General features: G+C 42.0%; 1 long non-coding RNA gene across 1 annotated transcript; it reads right to left on the minus strand.

Moving 5' to 3' along the window:
• Window positions 1-12,809: 12,809 nt before the first annotated feature.
• Window positions 12,810-13,761, minus strand: LOC147641573 (uncharacterized). Its single transcript, XR_015268190.1, has 3 exons — window positions 13,503-13,761; window positions 13,253-13,342; window positions 12,810-13,168 (listed from the first exon to the last, which is right to left on the minus strand). It is a non-coding gene; the product is annotated as an uncharacterized LOC147641573 (long non-coding RNA).
• Window positions 13,762-23,742: the final 9,981 nt, after the last annotated feature.

A 23,742-nucleotide genomic window follows, 5' to 3' on the forward strand; every position in this document is an offset into this window, starting at 1 on the left:
GGTTGTGGTCCTAGCACTGGCGGTGGTAACGGCACAGACTGGACTACATTCGGATTCCTTGGAACTATGTGCTGTGACGGTTGCTCGACAGGTTGTGCAGGCATTAGCGCGGGTACTTGAGGTGTGTTTGACCAGGCTAGTGGTGCCTGATTTGCCAACATTCGCTTAAGTACTAGGCAATCTTTAGATTGATGGCCATACTTACCACATGCATTGCAATTCCCATTGAATTTGACTCTGAATGTGGGACATTCACTCGTGCTATGTGGTCCTAAGCACACCGAACACCATTGTTGCTCTCTCCTTGGGTACATATGGCTATTCTGAGGAGCTCGATTACCCCTAAAGTATTCTTGGAGGGCCTTAGTAAGGTCGGTCATTCACAGACATTTCAGATATCTTGGACTCCTTGGCAATAGGTTTTACCGTCATTGGCTCGTGCCCAGATACTTTCGAACTAATGGATTTTGTTTCTGAAGACACCTTTTTACCTGCAATCATCAAGTTGTCTTCTAACTGGATTACATTGGCAGTGACTGCTTCCCACGTTGTAAGACCTCTAATGACTAGGCCATTGTAAATGTCCTCGTGGCGCAATCCTCGGATGAATCTATCGAGGAGTTGGTTGTTATTGAAGCGTTCATCGGGAGTGCAGCGAGAATTTAGATGCTTCAATCGACTTATAAAGTCTCTCACTGACTCCCCTTCCTCGCGTTCAGCTTTTTGGAGTTGAGAAGCTACTCCCCAAAGCACACCCTCACGTATGTATTCTTTCAAGAACAATCTCTTGAGAGTAGGGTAGTGAGTGCGCTCTTCAACCCTTAAGGTTCGATACCAATCTCCGGCCTTCCCACTCAAGGTTAAGCCTAAGGCTTTACACTTATGCAGCTCATTGTGCCCTTCCAAGGAATCACACACGTGTTCAAAGACTTCAATGTGCTTCCTAACATCCTCGTTACCACTGAAGTTTTGAGTGAGCTTAGCCACTTGTACTGCCTTGCTTCTAGGTTCTCTCTCAGGCATACCCCGCATGTTTTCCGCAATAGATCGTCCAATCGTCTGAGCAAACACTGCGAGATCACCTAGGTGAGCAGGCATAGCTAATGGAGGCACTTCTGGGATAGCCTGGCTGATAGGAGTTGGCATTGGTCTGAGTATGTTGGCAAATGACGTAGGATATGATATGTAGCTAGGCCTAGCTCCTCTTGGATAAGGGTTGTGATAAAGTGGTCATGGAGCATACGCCATTGGCATACTAAGAGGCGTAGGAGCTACATGAGCATGAGTAGCGATAGGTACATATGGTTGATAGGCACTGGCGCGCACTGTTGTAGGTACTGTTCCACTAGGTAGCGGTGTCGTACTAACTACAGCGGTAACAGGTGCATTTTTCGCTATGCTCATCATTGGGGTAGGCTTTGTGGATTCCTGAATGGAAAGTTGAGCCAAGGTTGGAAAGCTAAAGTTACTACTCGTGGGCTCAACCTGCATTGAGACTCCAGGCAAAATAACATACGAAGGGTCTATGGGACTCACCGAGGGAGTCTCCAATTGTGATAGGGTTGGTTGTTTGGCCTTGCCCGTATCCAAAAACCTCATAGGGCCAGTGGAAACTAGGTTCACTCCCCTATTTTGCCTCTCAATTTGGATAATCCTATGAATAACCTCACATATCATTTGCTGTTGCTTTTCTAGATTAGTGGCGCTAGATGTAGATCGTAGGACTTCTAACCAACCCACTTGGTATGTGTAACCCGTGTATAGGTCCGTTAGAGTCTCTGTGTGTAGATCATAGTCCCAATTTTCATTGAGAAATATCCCATCCAGACTTGGTGTGCCAAACGGTTCTCTTGAAGTGGACGCAAAGTCACTTCTTATGGGTTGGCTTCTAGGGACCTCTACTTTAGGAAGAGCATCGGAAGTTGGTAGCTCAGTAGGGCCCTCATTAAACGAAGTGGGTAGAATATCCACATGGACACTCTTTGGGAGGGTAGGGTCTACATAAGATGTGAATGGTGAATCTACTACCCCTCCTTCTTCATTTACTTCGCTTGTCGCATGCTCAGAGTGTGTAGCTCTACTAAAGGTCTCTATTAGACGATTAAACATGCTAGATCCAGGTTGTGGGGCCCACACTGGCATGTTTTGGCTTGTCTCCTCAAGGTTCTTGGTAGGGTGCCCTTCCATGGCTTCTGACTCAGAGGACGAGTCACTATCCACTATTCGTGGATCTTGGGTTGCACTCCCTTGGGTTCCAGCCGAAGGCCAAGATGCTAATGTGGAGGGATGGTGTGAGCCTACATAAACTGAAACGCTTTCTAGTGGCTCAGGCTCTAATACCCGACCAGAACGTAGATGCATGTGACGTGGGTACCCTACGTGCGTTGGTAACTACCCTTAAAGCCCACACAAGTGGTTTCTTGGGTATTTCGCACCCTGTTTTTACTTGTTTTTAGATTGTTTTTAACTCGTTTTTGACCCCCTTACTTACAGTCGAACTTGGACTAGGACGTGTGATAGCTCGAAACGAGCGTATCGTTCAAAGGGTCCTAGTGTGCTTTACAGCACCGTGTTCGCCTATCTAGAGCTCCTGTAGTCCTCAAAACAGTCCGTTTCCCTTGGGGGGAAGGGGCAAAAGCCTATTTGCTTGTGGAGGAAAGGGTGAGGGCTTTATCCCACATGCTCACTTTACTCCTTGGGGAGTGGGCTACATATAGGGCACGACTTCCCATAAGCTCTCACTTGAAAGAAAGCTATGGAGGCTCACTCTCCTGTATATATATATCAAAAGACCGGGGCCGGGGCCGGCCGGGGTCGTGGGTCAATTGGGGTTCTTTCTTTTTAAAATTTTTTTCTCCAATTAGAAAATCTTTCCTCTCCACACGTTTGGTTCTTTCTTTAAAAATAAAATTTAATTTTTTATTTTTTATTTTTTTTATTTTTTATTTTTTTTATTTTCTATTTTTTTGGAGATAAGTTTTCTAGGGTTTCTAGCCTTGGCCGCGGCACAGTTCGCGCACACAGCACAGATCTGGGGATTCAGAAACCCCCCTCACATGCAGAAAACCAGATAACCGACCGTGCGCCCACACGCGGAGCGGAAAAATAACAAAAGAAACAGAAATGCAGAAGACAAATTGCAGAAATAGAGATTGCAAACCACAGAAACACCTCAACAGCAAACACACAGTCGCTTTCCTACAGTGTAGATTAAAAGTCACGCAGCAGTCGAGCTGCAAACTGGAGCTTGGTGCAGGGCAACTCCCCGGCAGCGGCGCAAAAAATGTGCGCTTTTGTCGCACAGGTCGTAGCTGGGGACTTGCCGGACACCGTATGCGAGCCACGAATGGCTGCAAGCATACAACCAGGAAGGCAAGCTCAAAACAGAATGCAAAAGGTGTGTCACTCACCGCTTAACTGCCGCCTTGAAGGATTCCCGCGTCGCAGCCGTGAAGGAGGAGCCGCCGTCGCCGCTCTACCGCCTCTCCGTCGCAGCCGTGCCGCTACACAGTGCTCGATCGCTCTCTCACTCTCTCTCTCTCTCTCACACACACACGCAGGAGAAGGAAACCAAAGAGATAAGGCAAGAGCACTCTTGTATTCACAACACATGAGAATGAGGATTTTAGGGTTACATTTGACTCTTATAGGTGACTTGGCCGTTCACACCATGGCCGGCCGACCCTAACCCTTATCCTACTGATATTCAAGGTGCGCCTCTCATCGGCGATCACCCAATCCCTTCATCCTTAACCTATGGTGCCGACAAGTCCGGCCCATGACTCAGAATATTTAAATTAATGACGTAAAACATAGTACGTCTCAATGTCCGCCATGGGTTAACACTTCATAATCAATGATTGCAATAAGAACCCTTCCAAATGTCTTTGTTAGGAATCAACAATGTTACATGCACTTGTAAATGCTAGTCCTCATTGTGGGGACCTTATAATTGGGCAACACAGCAAAGGTAGGCAATGATGAGAGGAGGTGTGCATTGGTTTTTTTCTAACGCTCTTGAGCCTTGTGTTAGGGCTTCAAGAATCAAAACCTCACACATAAACAAGCCAAAGCTAGAGAGCACACAACAAGAGGATGATATATTATGGTAAATGTGTGAAGAATTGATAACCTTGTAATAGTACATACTAGGTATATGTAATTTTTTGGGGGAAAAAACATCCTAACAAGAAAAAAATGTTGGGCACTAGTACTAAGTGTATTCATATCTCACTACTAGAAGTGTATGACAACAAATCCCCTTGTAGCGATGGATGTGAATGGGGGCAGTCATGTTTTGACACCAAATGTATAGGGTAAGTTTTAGCTCTAGGAGGAAACTCAATCCACAAAGTGGAGTAAGCCTAAAAATTTTGATAAATCATCAAGCTTCTCATCAATTAGATGGATTGTGAAAAGGCCGGCAATGTTGTCGTTCATGGGCACATCAACCATACTGATCTCTTGTGCTAACAGTCTCTCATTGCCATAATGATAGTGTACTTCTATGTGCTTTGTATGAGCATGAAAAATTTCTTGCAAATGCCAATGTTATCCACTGATAGGGCATTTCAATCGCTTTGTTCAAGCATGAAAAATTGGGTTTCTCAAAAATGCCAATGTGCTCTAAGTTTAAGTAAATATGGTAGTGGATGTGGACTCTCCAACACCCAAGTCAACCTAAGTCATATGAGCCAAACACACTCAACAATAGCCACTAAATACTATATTGTACTTAGACTTTGCAACTAACTGTAGCTACAATGGGTTGCTTCTTGTTGATAAGCCATGAAAATTCCTATGGTGGACATGTTGTGAAGTGAAAAAAAGAAAGGAAACCCCTTGCCTCTATAGCCTTGGAACCCACAGACAACACCAGGCACCAAAAACCAACAACATAAACATATAGAACACTTGACACCTCCTCTTATAGAGAGATTAACACAATTTTTGAGAGAAATCCTTCTATTCATTCATATGATGAAGAAGAGGGAGGGAGTATAATCCACTCATCATACACTACTTCAATGGTTGCAAAACACATAAAGGGGGGCTAAACCATCCACACAACACTTTTATAATCCAAATTGCAAACACAAGGTGTAATTTTAGACCCCCAACTCAACCTCGAACTCCTCACAAAAGCATACATATAAATTTCAACACCACGGCCTCAAACAGCTCCTACTCCTTGTTGAATTTGGTAAAATTGAGGCCACCAATGCATCTAGAACGGCCAAAAATCCCCAAATATGTCCTTCATTTTCCCTAATCCAATGCATATGAGAGAATTAGAGCCAAAATACTCCTCTAGGAGCTCTCAAGCGACCTCTAGGAGCTCTCAAGCGACCACTTCTTCTCTTCTTGGAATAGTCAAGACACCTCAAGTGATGTGGCACTTGACATTTTTACACTATATAGCCCCCATTCCCACTCGGGTACCCTCATGCATGTTTGTTTCCATATTTTTACCCTTGGAGACTCTAAAAAGTATGTATTCTTCGCCACCACATCATGAGGGAAGTGGTGCACAGAAGCAAGGATCTGCCAAGATGGGAGGAAGAGAGTGCGAGAGAGAGACGACACACAGGAGTGGTGAGAGGGAGAGCCTTACCCTCTTCTCTATTACCTATAATGATAAAAATACAAGTGAGTGACTCACTAGTATAGTCTATACACTTATGGTCAGTAAGTGTTACTGATGGGCTATGGGCGTCGGCCCCCACTGAGGGCATCTACCCAACATTCTCCCACTAAATGGTTGTTGCAGCATCATAGCATAGCGTAGTAGCTACACATAGCCATCCAATGGATTGTCAATCCGAGGATTAACCCGGTTAGCATGTGGAGGCTATCCCGAATGGGAGATCGACTTAATATACACCTTCAATGACCAATAAATCTCTCAATCCCACCCACTCAATACTCTTTCTCTCTTGACCATTCCTAGTTACACACACAAACTAAGAGCAAACAGATTTGCATCTAAAACTCAATCATAACTTAATTAACTCAAAACGAATGTAAGCGCATGCATAAACTCAATCTCAAGCACACATTAATCAAAATGTGATTACACAATCAGCCCCCCACAACATAAAAATTCTAACACATTAGATTAACAAAAATGTGAGAGAGTTTAGCATGATTGAGAGTTAATAATGTGAGAGAGTTTAGCATGATTGAGAGTTAATAATGCTCGATTAGCAAGTGAAAAGTGGAGATTAATATATCTCTTAGTATTAGAGAATGGTTTATAGAATGAGAGTAGAGTAATGCATTCAGGAGAGGGTGAAAAAGAGCTTACAAAAACTATGGACAAGATTCTCTAGAGCTCTCTTTCTCAAAATGAGGTAAAAAGGTGCCATCTCTAACCTAGAATGTCTTTTAATAGCCATTCCTTTCACATTTGGCCACCCAACCCTAATACGACTAAAATCCCTAAGTTCCCTATTAATACAAATTGGAACTCACATGAGCCCATAAAAATGTATGTGTGATACAACATAAAGGTCCTGTGAGCTCAATCCATGCAAACACTCCCCCCTTCCTAGTCTGCGCACGTCCTCGAGTGCGGCAATGTCAAGTCTGCAAAACAAGAGATGATAGTGAAGAAAAATGCCACGAAGAGAAAACCCCTACGACATAACAACAATGATTGCAAGCAAGGGTGAACATACAAGTGCAAGGCTGGTTTGAATTTTAATAATGTGCAAAAAGAATGGAGCAATAATCCTAGCTGTAAATGAAACACAACTGAAGACTTTTCTCAACAGCAAATTCTTTGTACTTATAATGTTTAAGGCTATGACCAGAGTCTCATGTTCTTGTGAATGGTGGGTGAGTCACTAAGTTGCATTCTATCTTCTAAGAAAAGAAGATGATGATAGGAATCATGTTTCATGACACCCCTTTAGTTTTGGTCATTTTAGAGTGACAATATAATCTCCCTAAGATTAACTTGAATGATCGCCATAGGTCCACATTAGAACCCGCTAGTTGTATTTGCCCACTTGTCAAAACTTCTAAAATGGGTTTAGACCACTTAGGAGCTGTCTCTACAAGGAAAAGTGTTAAATCTAACATATCATCATCCACACCCCCACAGGAGCTTCCCAAGAGGTGATTCGAGACAAATGATCTGCCCTAAGATGAGTTGTTCCTTTTCGAACTGCAACTTCAAAATCAAACTCAAGAAGGATGACAAACCATCGCACACAATCCTTCCAGTTGCACAAGGCTTGTTCACCAAATATAGCAGTGCTTGATGGTCCACAAAAAATGTAAATTTGTTTGCCAAAGGTAATGGCAAAACTTCCTTACTACATATATCATGGACAACCCTTCTCTTTTTGTTGTCGTATAATTTTCCTCAGCATTGTTCAATTGTCTTTCTGGTGCCCGCCATAAGATGGGTGCAGAAACTAATGCTTGCTTCAAATTTTCAAAGGATTCCTCACAAAGGATTCCTCATACTCATCAGTCCAGTTAAACTCTGTTAAACTCTACAAGAAGAGCATATAATGGTCTAGCCAAGACAGCGTACATGTAGATGAATCGACGATAATAACTACAATGTCCCATGAATATTTGTAACCCTTTAGGGTTGATAGGTCAAGGTAATGAGACAATGACATCAATTTTATCCATATCCATTGAAATACCATTGTGAGCAATAATATGGCCCAAAATCTTCCCTTGCCTTACCATGAATTTGCACTTGTTCAGATTCAAGCATATACGATAAACTTGACACTTTTGAAACACAAGTCTAAGGTGTTCTATATGATCATTACACTCTTGTGAGAGAATGCATAAATCATTCATGAAGATCTCAAGAAATAGCCTAAGGTACTCCTTGAATACATGACTCATTATCCGTTGAAAGGTTGCAGGTGCATTTGTTAGACCAAATGGCATAACAAGATAGGCAAAGATGCCATCTTCAGTAGCAAAGGCTATCTTGTGTTGATCCTTAGGATCAATTGACACTTGATTGTAACCGGAGAATCCATCCAAGAAACTATATGCCTTTTTCCCTACAACACATTCCAAAACATGATCCGTGATTGGAAGAGGGTAATGATCACGTATAGTAGCTGCATTTACCTTCTAAAGGTTTACACACTCGAAGTTTTCCATTTTTCTTGGGCACCACTACAATAGGGGAGATCCATTCAGTGTGTTCAATCTCATAGAGATAAATTCTGCCTCTAAGAGCTTGTCTATTTCCTCCTTTATCTTTCTTGCAAAATTCTCATTGTAAGTATAAGGGCATTGCTTGGAAGGCTTTGCATCCTCTCGCAATGGAATTGTATGCTGACATATGCTTGGATCAACTCCTTTGAGGTCTTTATAACTCCAAGCAATAACATCGCAATACTCCTTTATTGTTTGAATTAATAACTTCTCCTCATCCAAGGACAAGTCTGTGGCAATCCACACATAGTGAGGCTCTTCTCCTGGCTCAGCGATATCAAATTTTTTTGTATCTTCTAGACCATCATATGAAACCCCTGGCGTGCTTGGCATTTGTTGCATGGGCTGTTGAAGAACAATCTTCTGATCTTGAAGAGTGTACCATGTGAAGTTGGGGGGGACATTAAGACCATGTTCTTGTCCACTTGAGTCATCACTAATTGAAGACCATGCAGCTTTGAGCTCTCTTTTGCAATCTTGCATCAGAGTTTTTTGTTCAACCTTTGTTATTGTACTCTCCGCATTCTCTTTGGAATTTGTTTGAGACTTGAGTTTTTGTTTTGGTCTCTTCATTTTTTTGTGGTTACTACTGTCGACCGTGTTTAGCTTTTCTCCTGCTTTTCTCCTATTTGGAATCCATCCAATCGTTTTACTTGGTCTTTGATACTATCTTGTGCTTGGAAATGTGCTTGGAAATAGTATAGATATTCATTCTTTCCTGAGAAGTGAGGTGGTGGTCGAGAGTGTTCATTCTCAAACTCCTTGTTTTCTTTTTGTATTCTCTCTCATCATTCCCTCTCATCTTGTTTGCAGATTCTCCTTTGGCTCTTACAACATTTACGTTTAGGGCGATTTCGAGGGATCTCTATTTGAATCTCCCTTCCTCTCAAGAGTAGGTGTGCCTTTTCTAACTCTTCCTCGGGGACTGTCACATCATCATCAAAACTAGAGTCCCATCCGTCTTCATTATCAGCATCATTAGAAGATTCGAGTGTCAAATCCTCCACTGAGACTTCCTCTACATGCAGTGCTGTGGATGCATCCCCATAATGCAAATCATCTAGAAGGTCACGTGGTTGTACCATTTGTATAGGAATAATTTTATATCCATCTGAGTCACAAAATTGAATTGGCTTAGGTAAAGCACATGTTGATAATGTTGCAAGGACATGATTCCACTCTAGGGGATCAACTAAGTGCTCAGGAAAGGGTTGTGGAATGTATGCCTCATCAAATACGCTTCTATTATCCTTAAGTCTCTTAGTGTTGAAATCCTTACATGATGAGGCTCCACACATCCATAGATCTTCTCGCCCATCTGACAATGTAACTCTTGAGCCATCAGATGAAGCAGAATCAAACTCATCTATTGGAGACTGCGTTACATCACAATATGAGTGATTCTGAGTGATTCTTTAGATCGACCCTTGTGATGACAAAATTATGGTCGGAGGTACAAATAATTGTATCCCCAATCTTGAATCATCTGAAATTGTCACATGAATGGTCTACCCAATATCACTTCATAGTTTGGATGCTTCCCAATATCCACTACTGCAAATGTCTGCTCATATTCAATCCCACATGTAGTAACCAATATGTTCTCTAGTAGCCCAATGGGATGCTCTAAGCTTCCATCTGCTAAATTGCAAGCGCATCCTTGTACTCTTAATAGCTGGTTTGCCCCACTTCTCCCAAATGAACCTTTTCACAATGCCCACTCCTGCACCACTATCAAGTATTGCAGTTGAAGCAAGTTTTTACACTTCTAATGGGAGGGTAGTATTTCCCTGATCGTCCTCACAAATTTTTCCTACTTTGTTATTGATAGGAACTAGCATAATGTGCTTAGACTCGGGATGTATAGTGCATTGATGGTGATCCCTCTCCGACAAACATGTAGCAATATCATTCAACAACTCTAGTCGAAGCTTTATCAAATCAAGCAAAGGTAAGGTACAAGCCACTAGTGCTGACAAGATAGCTTACACGATACCCGTATCCATCTCCTTTTCCAACCTTCTATGCATGGAGGGTATCCTCAAGGTTTGAGAACAGTTCTCATATTCTCCCAAATAATATGGTAAGGTTTTCATTATATGCTTACTTCGAGGAGAAACAATTGTTTGAACTTCTTCCTGAATGCTTGGGTGTCTAAGGTTGTTTTCCATGCCCTTGGTAAAATCCACTTTAGAGAATGGAGGTGAAGTAATAGAAGACATATTCTCGTTAACTTTCTCATGAACTGCTACCCACATCTCATTTGCCATGTCCTCGTTATTAGCATCCATTAGGAAAATTCTGGACTCAAAAGAGGGCTGTTTCAACAATAATATAATAATAGACACATAGATTGAGTGACATGTAATCTACGAACGAGATTCACCGGTGGTGGGACCTCTGTACAAACCCACCCAAAACGTGGAGAAACTCTTATCTTCATGAAATATTAAAAAAAACCATCACCTTGTCTTAAAATATTTAAAACCGTTTTTTTGTCAGAAACTAACACAATAAAAGAATGTTTTCCACATTCCTGTGTTAGACGTGGAGCACTAAAAAATTCTTTCCACCACCCCTAGAACTAATGAAGCTTGAATGCTTGGAATAGATAGATACACATTCTCCCGGTTATTCCCTCAACTTGGTTCCACTTTTGAATCTTGAAACATCTTTGGCGCCCAAAAAGAACACACCGTCCCTCATTTCATCCTCCCTCCTTGATCCACAAAAGCGGTTAGCCCAGTCATCCACTTTCTGCTACTTCTTCTTTCTCATACGTCTGTTATTCTATCATGGCACCCGAAAGTGGACTGAAACGAGCAAGGAGCAGTATCTCATCTGTTGTGTTGTATAACATAAAAGACGAGAACGAAGAATGGATTCCCCAAGTATACAGGAAGTACTCTTGGGTCACTATGCAGCCAGGAAAACAAGGCCACTACCGAGTGAAGGGAAAGGCATCTGAAGACTTGGCCAAACATTGGAAAGGAAGGATCCTTGACTTTAAGATGGCACCAGGAGGGAAAACTGTCAAAGAAGTGTTGATCCAGCATGTATTCATGCAAAAAGAGATCAACGTGGGACCATTGGAAGGACTTCCAAGACACAGACCACATTGTAAGTACTTGTGTTTTGTATTTCAACGTAGCAAATAAGGTGATTGATATACATTTTTCTGCCTTACACAGATTTGTACCCATCCAACCTTCAGGAGTGGGAGCCTGCACAATGCTTGACGGGGTTCTTGAATGTCGTACATGGTGAGGTGGGGGAACTTCAATATGAAGGTCGTGCACCAAGTGATCTCGCAAGAAGTAGAACATATTTCTATGACTCATTTTATACCTTGCCCACTCAATCGAGTCGACATGGAAAGTTGGAACGTATTCCGTTGCCCGCACTTGATAGTCCGGAGTGGCCATTGCTTGACACAGAAGTGATAGAGTCATACAGGACGAAAATGTTTAATGATATTAAATGTGCTATGAAGCCTAGCATTGGTGCAAGAAATGTGCACTTAAGTTTGTTTGTTCCAATTGCATGCTTTGTTCATTTATTTTCTGATTGTAAACAATTGAGAAAAACTAGAACAACTTTTGTGTGCAAAGATGTAGATGAAGTCTGGCTTGATCATTTGTTTGACAAAGGTTGGAGAGTGAAATCATCAAAGGGAGATGATTTGATCGAATGTCGATTGAACACCTCCGACATTGCATTTCGGTGAGTGTTAAAACATTAAAATGTATTTTTGTGAAACAGTTACAACGCTTATTTGATTATACTCGGAAAATTATCCTAATGATATTTTGGAATCAGATACTATATTGCCAGGCAACATCTGTGCATGTCATTTACTTATAGAAGGTGGCGATGGATCAACAACAACTGGGAAAGCATGGACCAAGATACAAGAGATGGCAGCCACTCTTGCTTGATAGATATAGTTATGATTCGACAGGGTCACCCATCTTTGACATTGGAAGTGGAAGAGAATTGGACTCTCGAATATGTTAGGAAGGAATTAGAAGTAGCTATTCAGAATCCTCCAGATCAATTTTGCTTCAAGCTCGATGGTCGGAAGCTAAGTAAAAGAAGAGAGCATCAGATCATTTGTAAAGATGTTGCAGCCCCACATGAATTGGAGGCACTAGAAGATATATGATGTGACCATGTATACGGTGACAATGTATTTTCCATATGCAATAAACTTATCTATTCAGAACATTGCTTTTGTAATGCTTTATTGTTTAAAACAATGTAATGAAGGCAAGAATTCCCCAATTGAATTTTTATGTACACAAAAAAAGGCTTAAAGTAAGAAAGCAAGCAGTGAAGGAACACAGTAGCAAATTTGATCCTCTGATTTTCAAATGATAAGTGTATTTACATTTGATGTTCTCCCTCCAATACATGTATAGCTTAAACGTACATTTGTTGGAAGAAGGAAAAAACTATTTATGGCTGGAACCCATAGGTATCGGCTTCAGGATGGAGCCAGGGCTCTTCTCCCAAGTATGGAGCCCATGTAAGAGGCTCAGGGGGGCCTATCCCCCCTCGTGGATTGGGCGGGATGAAGTCCACTGGCCCGTCTGGAGGCATAACTTCAGCGACCTCGATCAATTTCGCAATCGTTTCCTCCCTAAACGTTTGGACGTCTAGGTCCACGTAGCGAGACATTGATGGAAACTGCCATCACAATTCATCAAGACATAAATAAGATCAACATGACAATATATAAGAAGATAAACAGGCGCACAAATGCGTATGGGAGCTGAAAATGCTTACATCCTCTGAAGGGAGCTGAAAAATGCTTCGTAGCAGCAACATTGCATTAAGTGCAACCCTCCACCCACAGCTGTAGCCATCTTCTTGTTTGGGGACACTAACCCTACGGATGGTCGATCGATCCAGGCTGTCGATGTCCATGCTGAGGCTCTCGTAAGCTGCCATTAGTTTCCTGACTCCACTGTAAACAGAGATCAATCATTATCCTGATCAATCCGGACTTCTAACTCAAACAATAATATGTATCTTAATGATTTTTACTTACAGCAAAACATTTCCATGGGCACCAGATGTCGAATTTGCAAGGTAAATGACATTTTCTTGCACGTCGACTAGTAGAAGACTCCAATGGGAACTGCACAATAGAATTCTATTAGTTTCAATCCAAAGGAAGCACTATATAACTCGTGTACGGTGATTCCTATAAACATCATGCGAGAGAGAGAGAGAGAGAGAGAGAGAGAGAGAGAGAGAGAGAGAGAGAGAGAGAGAGAGAGAGAGAGAGACAAACTCACTTTTCATGATATGCCAAAAAAAATACTCGGGCATCGTCCAGCTGGACCTCCCGAAACCAGTTCAGCACATCGAGGTACGGAACTGACTCTTCTAGCAACAGTGTTGAGACCAGTGAATCAATCTGGAACACTCGTTGCTGTACATCCTCGGGCAATAGCGAAATAACAAAACTTCACAAGGAAACATATCAAGAGTGAGGCATCAACTTTAAGAGCCAAGAATGAAAAATTGTGGGAGGACAGAGAAAAGAGTATACCTTAAAACACATCTGAGCACTTTGTCGTTGACTTCAGTTTTGGGATCAAACAAAATGTTGATTTCTTCAGCATGAATCGGGAAATAACATCTATGCCCTCTAATATTAAAGGGTACATAGAACTCCGGCAACAAAAATTGCAGCGCCTCCCGATTCATGGCGTGGAGTGCTCGAACATTTTCCCTTTTTGCTTGCAATGCAAGCATTGCAGCTTGATGTTCCCTTTGAGCGCTTGTCATTAAATTTGCCCGAGTCTGATGCTCATGATCTGGACCTCCCTCGGTCACCTCTTCAATTCTCACTTTTTGTACAGGCCGGACATCCAAAATTTGTAACATTCGTTCATCAGTAAACGTAACTGGTCTAAGTGACTTATCGTATCTGAAACGAAGGGCTATAAGGCTGAAAAAATCTTTGTCCATTACTGTCACCCTGTGTGCGTGGGCAGCAAGAACGTAACTATCCAAAAAAAATTCGATCATCCAATCTTCTGTGGCCTCTTGCAAGCAAAACAAGGCCGATGCCTTCCACCTAAACAAAATTCCATTCTGCTCACAAATTCTCCTGGCAAGCCTCTGGAAAGGCAATCTGGGAATAGCAGCTGTCGGGTGCTTCATAAACTTTTTGATTTCTCGCAGGGCTGCCAAATGCTCTGCGAAACGCCTGAGTCTAGGCTGCGTTTTGGACAATCGGGAAGGACTACTTGATTTTCTTGATCTTGAGGCTTTCAGAACGCCCATCTTCTTCCCAGTAGATGAGGGAGCTGCATTATCAATGGGTCTAGCTGTATGCCTTACACGAGCCATCTGAAAACGCAAGAAAAAGCAGAAAACTTTGCTATTCAGTAGTACACGATTAACAATTCACCATAAAGCGAGAGAGGGGGGCCAAGAAAGCAATATGCACTTCCTCGCGTTATGGTGAATCCATTCACCATAACGAGAGATGAAGGTCCACAGAAGCACAATAATTTTTCTCGCATTATGGCGAATTCATTGACAACAATAAGAGGCGGATTATCGTGCATTATTTGAACTTCGATCTTGCCATAAAGTGATTTGATTCACTATAACGCGAGACTAAGAGCCAGTCAAATCAAAATAATCCTCCTCGCGTTATAGTGAATCGATCTACTACAACGGGAGGAGGGTTCTCCCGAATCTCTTACCTTTCCGTCTAGCAGTTTGGTGAGTCGATTCACCATAACACATAGAATAGTATTGAGATTCTAATGACTCGTCGTCTGCTTTACGCTGAATCGAATCACCATGACGGAGGGCAAACAGTCGAAGAGAAAACAACGGCAGGGGCAAACAGTCGAAGGAAAAACGAAACAATCAAGTATTATACAAGAAACACAAAACAATCAAGTAATACACTTTCATCACATTCTATGAGTGGGAATGGATGGAGACTGTCGTGTAGGAGGTGATTTAATTGACACCAATAAGAGGTGGATTATCGTGAATCCTTTGCCCTTTGGTCATGCGTTATGGTGAATTCACCATAACGCGAGTCTAAGGGCCAGTCAAAGCAAAACAATCCTCCTCGCGTTATAGTGAATCGATTTTCGCGAATCTCTTACGTTTGCCTTCTCCCTTGGTGATTCGATCCACCATAAGACATGGAGCTTATTGAGATTCTAATGGCCCGTCGTGTGCTTTAAGGTGAATCGAGTCACCACGGCAGAAGGCAAACAGTCGAAGAATAAACAATGGCACAGGGCAAACAGTCGAAGAAAAAACAAAACAAACAAGCAATATACAAGAAACTTACAAAACAATCAAGTATTATACAAAAACTTACATTTCTTGCTTGTGAATGGATGGAGACTGTCGTGCAGGTGTTGGAAAGTCGGCTCAGTACTGTGGCGGTAGTCGGAAGTCAGCTGGAGGCAAGCAGGAGGACGGACAAGGCAAAATCGATAAGAGGACGAAAAGGTGGCGTGATTAACGGCTTTGATTAGTCTTTAGAGCGAACACACGTGCTGGCGGGCTGCCAGGGCGACTAGGCGGCGCTAACGTGTCGTATAGCATTAAAAAGGGCTTTGATTAAACTTTATACCTTGTACACGTGCTAGGTACACGGCGGGATGCCACGTGGCATTCATGGAATGGCGGGTGAAAACGCGGCGCTGACGTGTCGCGTAGCATTAAAAGCGGATTTTGTAGGATACTCATCTCATTTATTGCCTCTTTTGCTAGGTACACGGCGGGATGCCACGTGGCAGTCATGGAATGGCGGTTGAAAACGTGGCGCTGACGTGTTGCGTAGCATTAAAGACGGATTTTCTAGGATACTCATCTCATTTATTGCCTCTCATTTATCCCACCAACGGCCTTCATCTCCATCAACGACTGACTATCTCCTCCAACCCTCCTTCATCAATCATCCTCCTGTATCCAACGTCAAAGACAAACCTCCAACCTCCTTCATCTCCATCTCCTGCGACGATTGTGTACAATTCGTTTTCCTGGTATTTTTATCTCCTTTGTGCTTTTTTCTTCTTTTGTTATTTCGTTGTTTTGGTTTCAGTCGTGGAGAACTTCTTGCTTTGTCTTTTCATCGCGTTAAGGTGAATTGAAAACCTATGACTCCTCGCGTTATGGTGAATTGACTGCGAAGTAGAGTATTTTAATTCTTTCGACACCTCCTCTCTCAGTATGGGTACTGGAGAACTATCTTTATTTTTAATTCAACATAACGTTAGAGGCGTTGCCAAAGGATGATAAAGTCGTCATATTGCGGTGAATCAATTCACCACAAAGCGAGCGAAGGTCCCATAGGAAGCACAATACTCCTCCTCGCATTATGGTGAATCGATTCACCATAACGCGAGAAGAGGTCCTTGACTTAGCTGCAATTTTATTTGCGTTAGGGAAAATAGATTCACTACAACGCGAGAGGAATACCTGGATTCCTCTGGCATCTCCTCTCGCGTTATGTTGAATCCATTTACATTTTCTTCTTTTGTTATTTCGTTGTTTTGGTTTCAGTCGAGGAGAACTACTTGCTTTGTCTTTTCATCGCGTTAAGGTGAATTGAAAACCTATGACTCCTCGCCTTACGGTGAATTGACTGCGAAGAAGAGTATTTTAATTCGTTTGACACCTCCTCTCTCAGTATGGGTACTGGAGAACTATCTTTATTTTTAATTCACCATAACGTTAGAGGCGTTTCCAAAGGATGATAAAGTCGTCATATTGCGGTGAATCAATTCACCACAACGCGAGCGAAGGTCCCATAGGAAGCACAATACTCCTCCTCGCATTATGGTGAATCGATTATGAGGTCCTTGACTTAGCTGTGATTTTATTTGCGTTAGGGAAAATAGATTCACTACAATGCGAGGAGGAATACCTGCATTCCTCTGGCATCTCCTCTCGCGTTATGTTGAATCCATTTACACCACAGAGATTTGTTGTTTAAGATCGACTGTCTCTTGATTCATTGCCTGCACTAATATTTTCCATGTCTTTTCTACAGACTTGAATTCAGCCATGTCGCAAGTTCAAGTCGAATTTGATGTGGACGAAGAGATCAAAGAAACTCCTGCAACTCTATTATATGACTTCCTGTACAAATGTCGACATCATGATTTGCACCCTGCAATTTCGTTGATGTTCAATAGCGATTTTTCTCTGGAGGAAACATTGTCTAGCCATCATGGATACTTCGAAGAGGCAAAGCAAGAGTTTGACGAGCTCACAAATGAAGAACCAATGATGATTGATGGGAAAAGTCACATTCATTTTAATCTCAAGGTTTCGCCGGATAAGAAGCAGAGGTTAAACAGGGATTGGCACAAGGTGCCATGTGACAAGAAGAGAGCCTTGCTTTGCCCTTTTCACAAAAGAAAGTGCCGCTTGATGGAATACTCCTACGCCTTCTTATGCTTCTTGCACATGAACGTGCAATTAACAGATGAAGAAGGTACAGAGCCGCTTGCAAAAATTGAAAGTGAAGACACGATTTCTCGTCAGGCAAGTCCCACCGCTGAGGATGCTGCTGAAGAGGAGGACACTCCTCATGTCATTGAGGAGTTCAATGTTGAAGAAGAGAGGAAGCTTAGTTCGGTGGTTGATATTGAGGCAGTTAGAGAACAAAACAGTGATGTAGGTCAGCTTGTGATTGAATCAGATGACTCCTCCCCCATTCCAACGCCATTACTCCCCTCCTACCAAGTAGGAGATTCAGAATATATATTGCTGACAGACATACAACGTGTATTTAACTTAAGGGAAGATCAGTGCATAGCTTTCATAGCCCAGAATCTGGAGGTCGATGACAATTTTGTAGATGATGATGGTATAGACAAGTACCTACTAGTGGATAGCCATATAAAAGACACTGAGTTCCTTTCTGCTGCAGCAACACTAAATATGATCTATGCTGATGCCCTTAGATATGAAGGAAAAGATGCCACAGAGGAAGAGCTACAAGAAGCAAGGGACAGATTGAATATCACCAACATGGGAGGGTGTAGGGATGTGCCAAACAAGTCAGCGGAAAACGTTCCTAGTTCGAGCACTAATTTATGGCAAGACGCCTTGCTTGAAGCAGATGAGAACCAAGAGGTTAGTTTTTTTTGTTCTGGATTTGGCTTTATCAACTTTGTCCTGAAATGTTTGGTGATGTTGTTTCTGGCTAATGCTCCTTTATTTTTTCAGTTGGAAATATATGAAGACACATTCCTCAAACGTGCTTCAGGCAAGCGTATGGCGGGATTGGGCCACGATTCGACACTAGGAACATATATACACCGCCTAAAATTCCCTCAAATTGTGATATTCCACGCTAGCTACTCGAAGGACAACGCCAGTTTTCCTCTGATGGCGATAAAGACTTTATCCAGGTATTTAGGTGGCTACCACGTAAGGCTGAATGCAAACAAGGCAATACTTCTGGAGCGGCAAGCAGCTGTTCGAATTTTTGGAGAGGGACCTGGAGTATATTCGTTAAGATGTAAATATTATTTAACATATGCTGCTTACGGGTTGGCATGTGGAATCACAGATCCCAATCTGTTGAGTGATTGCGGGAAGAAGCATCTTCTTAGAACAGCAAGACCAATGGTCCCTCTTGTGCCATTAATAGAGGATGAAGAAGATGATGCAGAAACGTCAACAAAAAAGGCTCGGCTGGGGGAAGTCTCTGATCAAGATTAACAAATTTAGATTGTTCCAGTTTCTCAGAAGTTTCGTCATATTTCTCAATACTCTTCTTGTTTACCATTGCAAACTATGAAATGTATATATATTGGAAACATTTATATGGGACATAGATGAAAGCTCTTGTTCTTTTAAAATCTTTCTCAGTTACATCACTGTTTTACAATATATATTTCAATGATCAATTTTCTTCCACACTCTGCCCTGTCTTTGTCGTTGTCTTAGCCATTCAGCATGATTCTGCTTTCCCTGTGAGGAGACATATATTGAACGTCTCCGTTCAGCCTGAACCTTTCTTATTGCACATGACACAGCTGATTCAGCATGTTTGATCTTCACACGAGCCCTCACTTGAATCCGCCTATACCACCACTGACATAGTTGCTTCATGGGATTACTTTTCTTTATTCCTCCTCCATGTTGAGTGGCCCTTTGATAGGCACAACGTGCTTGCCAATGAGATCTTTCCATGCCTTGGGTAGACCAAATCCCAAGGCTTCCAAACTCTTCCGCAAAGAAGGTTCCATGTGCATGCAAAATGTGCTACAAATGCTCAACAACAACAAGACATTTAGTATCGTACAATATTTTTTGAACAACAAAAAATACTCAAAGCTGTAGGTTTTCAAGTAATAACCATGTATTGTGTCAAGTTTGTCGCACCCCATGCCTTTTCATAGCTAGTGTAGAACTCTGTCACAACTGCCTCAAATTTCTCAACATCCCCATCTTCAAACCTTGCTTTTTGCAACAAAGGTGCTAGGCGATCAAGCGCCAACCACGCTTTGGCCTTTGCCACCCTTGCTTGTCCTGAAGAGCCTCGGTCAGGTACAGCTGCATGAAGCTTCCTCCACACCTCAAAATCTGTACCCAGATGACCTCTCTGGGTATGATTAGATAAGAACTTTCTGGCTTTTGCACCTCCAAAACATGGTTTGCTAGGAACATTTCCGGTCTTCCCTGATCTTCTCAAGTCCTTCTCAATCTTCACTTGACCACAATGTAAACCTGCATCTGAAAGCACTTGCTCTATTTTTTTAATAGTTCTTTCACTCTCTACTGCTGGTTTCATATTCCATGAAAATTCGATGTACATGTAGACTAGTTTCTCAATTATTCTAACCAGCGCATGCAAAACACAAATATGAACTCTGATCAAAGGGATAGGAAGAATTGGATCCCAAGTAGGATCCACTCCTGGAGCATCACGATTTGGGGGTTCACGCCTATTACTGATTGCATTTGGGCATTTCCATTCTCTCTCTTTTCCTCCTTTGGAGACACCTCGTTCGGTCATACAATACAGGCAAGGATACTTGGCCATTGCTCCTTGGGAAATACCAAACATGCATTTCAAGGTTTTAAGATCTGCAGCCAGGTGCCATTCAACCTCATATTCACCATATCCTTCTACATAAAGCTTTTCGCCATTCGACTGCTGCTGGATAGTGGAAGGAAGCTCAGTCTGGTTGAAGTACCACTTCAGAATTTCATGGGTCTCTGTTGGAACCTGTTAACAACAACTATTAGATTGTCTACAACATCATAACAAGAGGATAGCAACATAATATTCTTTATTTAAAAATGGATAGCACGTCACCTCAAATGCAGCCAGCCACCAAATCTCATTTTCGGATTGTACACTAAAGTGCTTCTCATCAGCATTACTGATACTTGCATCCAAAGCTCTGTTCATTAAAGTAATGCTAACCCTTTCCAGCTTCTGTCCTTTGATCACCTCACTCTCATCAAGTTTCAAAACAAATTTCAGCCTTCCATTGCACTCATGTACACTGATGTCATAAAATTTCACCATAGCCATTTGTAATTTACGAACATCCATGATGAAATTGTTGAACTCAGTAAGCTCTATAATTTTCTGTTCCCCGCTCTTTTTAGTCACTGTCAATGTGCTAGACACGTGACAAGGCTCTCCAACAAGTTCGACCATTCCCAAGTTGAGAATATTTCGAGCTTTGTTTACGTGAAATGGTTTTGGAATGGGAATTACTGTCTTTTTTCCAAGCTTGCAATTGAAACCCTCTTTTACTTTATTAAACAACATCCTGTAAGACTTTGTGCTTATACCAGCCATGTCACATATACCTTGTGCATCTGCAGGCGTGAATGCTTCACTCACCTCTTGCAAGGATTGCTTTGCTATGTCTGATCGAAGTCTTGCAAACTTAGGATGCTGTATTGCTGACTCCATGATGTCTCTTGTCAGAACTTTGCCAAATATATCAGAACCTTGCTCTTTTGGACCCACAACATCTGTTACCATCCTGAAGCAACAACGATAGCTATTTCAGTCCACCATTCATCTAACTATACCACCCCCACACCCAATCCCTCATCTCCAAGAAAGGAACTAAAGATGAAAATGAAAGTGAGTGCTCAAAGAAATTTAAGCTCAAAGAAATTATAGATCCCAATACCTGCAAGCTTTTACACGACGCTTCCATTGGCCACCTCCAACATTGAGTTCTTCCAATGGTTTGATCTTTCTCTTGCGTAATCGAGCACCTAATGGCGTGTCTTTCAAATATTGCAATTTTCTGTTGAACTTTTCAAGTTGTTTTCGAAGGTGTGCATTCTCACTCTCCAATGTGAAATTGTTGATTTCTCGAACTGCCAAAATTTCATTCTTCTCCTTTATAGTGTCCTGCATCTTACAAATAGTCTGCTGCAAATGATCAAACTCTTTTTGTAACCCAGCACAAACTTTTGCCTTGTCCTCGTTTGAAGCTTGCAAAGCTGTTGTGATCGATGCCAAGTAAAAATTCGCACCTTCAAGCATTTTTATCCTGGCATCTCTATCACTCAAATGTCTTTCAAAGATACTTTGACATTGGCCAAACAGTCTTTTGCAATACCCAAGCAATCCATTTTCACCCTCACACACAAACTTGAAGAAACTTGTCAACCCAAAGAATGATGGAGATTGAGAGGAGGTTGGATCTGGTGGGTAAATACTACCATCCAACCAAAGGTCCATGTTTTTCTTTCCTTCATTTCGAAGCTCAGTAATGCGGGCTTCGCATGCTGGCCTAGACCAATTTCTTTTACAGCAGGGAGCATAATCGGGTTCTACTTGGAAGTGGATGTCCACCTTTTTCCTCTTTTGCTGCACAGGTTCCATTGCATTGTTCTGTGCTTTAACAACACCAAAAAGCATAATGAACTCACACTTTAACCAAAAAAAACCTTAGATATTACACTTATCTCCCGTGAAGAAGATTGCTTCATTAAAACCAAAAGACAACATCACTAAATAATACCTCCTTGTCCATCAAACAAACTTGTTGGTATCCTGGATGAACCCAAATGTACAGAGTACTTGTAAGCACAACCCTCACTTGAAAAAGGTAAGAAATGGAATTGTTATTCATGCACATGCAGGTATGGCGCATGAAAAACAAATACTTTTCCATCCTTTTTCAAAACTTGCCGCCTTGAGAAGAAGAGAAAATCAAAAACCTCCCGCTCAAAAAAACTCGGATTTGGAGTGGTAGTGGTTGTGCAATCGGGAAGACAATGAGGGAGACAATGCAAGATGATGGGTTGCAGGGACTAAGTTCGGTTAGCAGAGTTGGCTTCGTTACATTCAAAAGTGTAATGAAGAAAGAGAGTGGTGTCTTTTTTCAATAAAATAAGGCACCATAGTGGGAATAAAAAACTATACTCAAGATGCATTGTTTTGAATTAAAAAACACCCTACATGTCAGTTAATGGAATAAAGAACTCAAAAACGACGCACGTGCCCTCCAATATTATATGTGGATTTATTGGCTTGCTTTGTCCACATCACCATCCCAAGGGATCTCTTACAAGGCCCCTTTTTGAGTCCAAATTTTCCCTAATGAATAACTTCGTCATTGCACGAGAAGACAAGACTAGGTGGTGGTAGAATGCCTTCTTTTAATGGGGTGTCAATAGGTGCTGATTGCTCCCTATGAGCTTGTGAGATCAGCTCATTCATTTCCCAATTTCATGACACTTTTGGTATGGTTTTTAATGTTGTCTTAAGAGAAGTGGGGCCCTGAGGGATAGGTGGAGGTGGAGCTTCCCTAATGAGTTGTTGATGTATAGCTAGATTGATCTTCTCCTCACACGAGGGTTTGGGTATTCTTGAAGCTTCTTGGGTAGCTCAAATAGAGCTACAATGCAACTTCTATGAGCATCAATGGTGGCATCTAGAGTCTCGTTCACCTTATCTATAAAAACAAAACCCCCAGAACTATCCTTAGTTGTAACAACCTCGTCTTTTTTAGCACTAGGCCCATGTTGGGGTTGATGCTCCTCATGCCCTTCTTGGGATGTAAAAGCTTGATCCTTCATGTTTTGTTTAGAGAGAACTAGTGGATGCACTCTTAGTTTGCTTCTTGCGGTTCTTTTTCCTCCTAGTGGTCCTTTTTCTATCAAAATGTAGGGTCTTGTCCACTAGTTTTGCCATTGCATCCCTAGTTCGAGGTGTCTCATCAGTGCATTTTGGCATTTCGTGTCTGTGATCTAGTCATGAATCTAAGTGGCACGACATCCTCACTCTCTGATGAAGATGGCGATAAAATAGCCTCTACAAAGTTAAGTGAGACCTTTGGCTGAGAGGTGCCTTCCTCATGTGGTTTCGGCAAACAATCCTTAGGAAAGTGTTCTACGTAAGACCCTAGACAATATCTTTCAATTGGTGGAAACTATGGTACTGTTGTATTGGATCGAGCTGCTTGCCTTTGGTGATGTGGACAATCACAAGCCCAATGGGCTTCTCTGCATTAGTTTGGCTTCTACTTTCCTTTGCTACCATTGACCTGA

The sequence above is a fragment of the Cibotium barometz genome, chromosome 1, assembly GCF_041138505.1.
Source record: "Cibotium barometz isolate CiBa-2024 chromosome 1, ASM4113850v1, whole genome shotgun sequence".
NCBI lineage: Eukaryota > Viridiplantae > Streptophyta > Polypodiopsida > Cyatheales > Cibotiaceae > Cibotium > Cibotium barometz.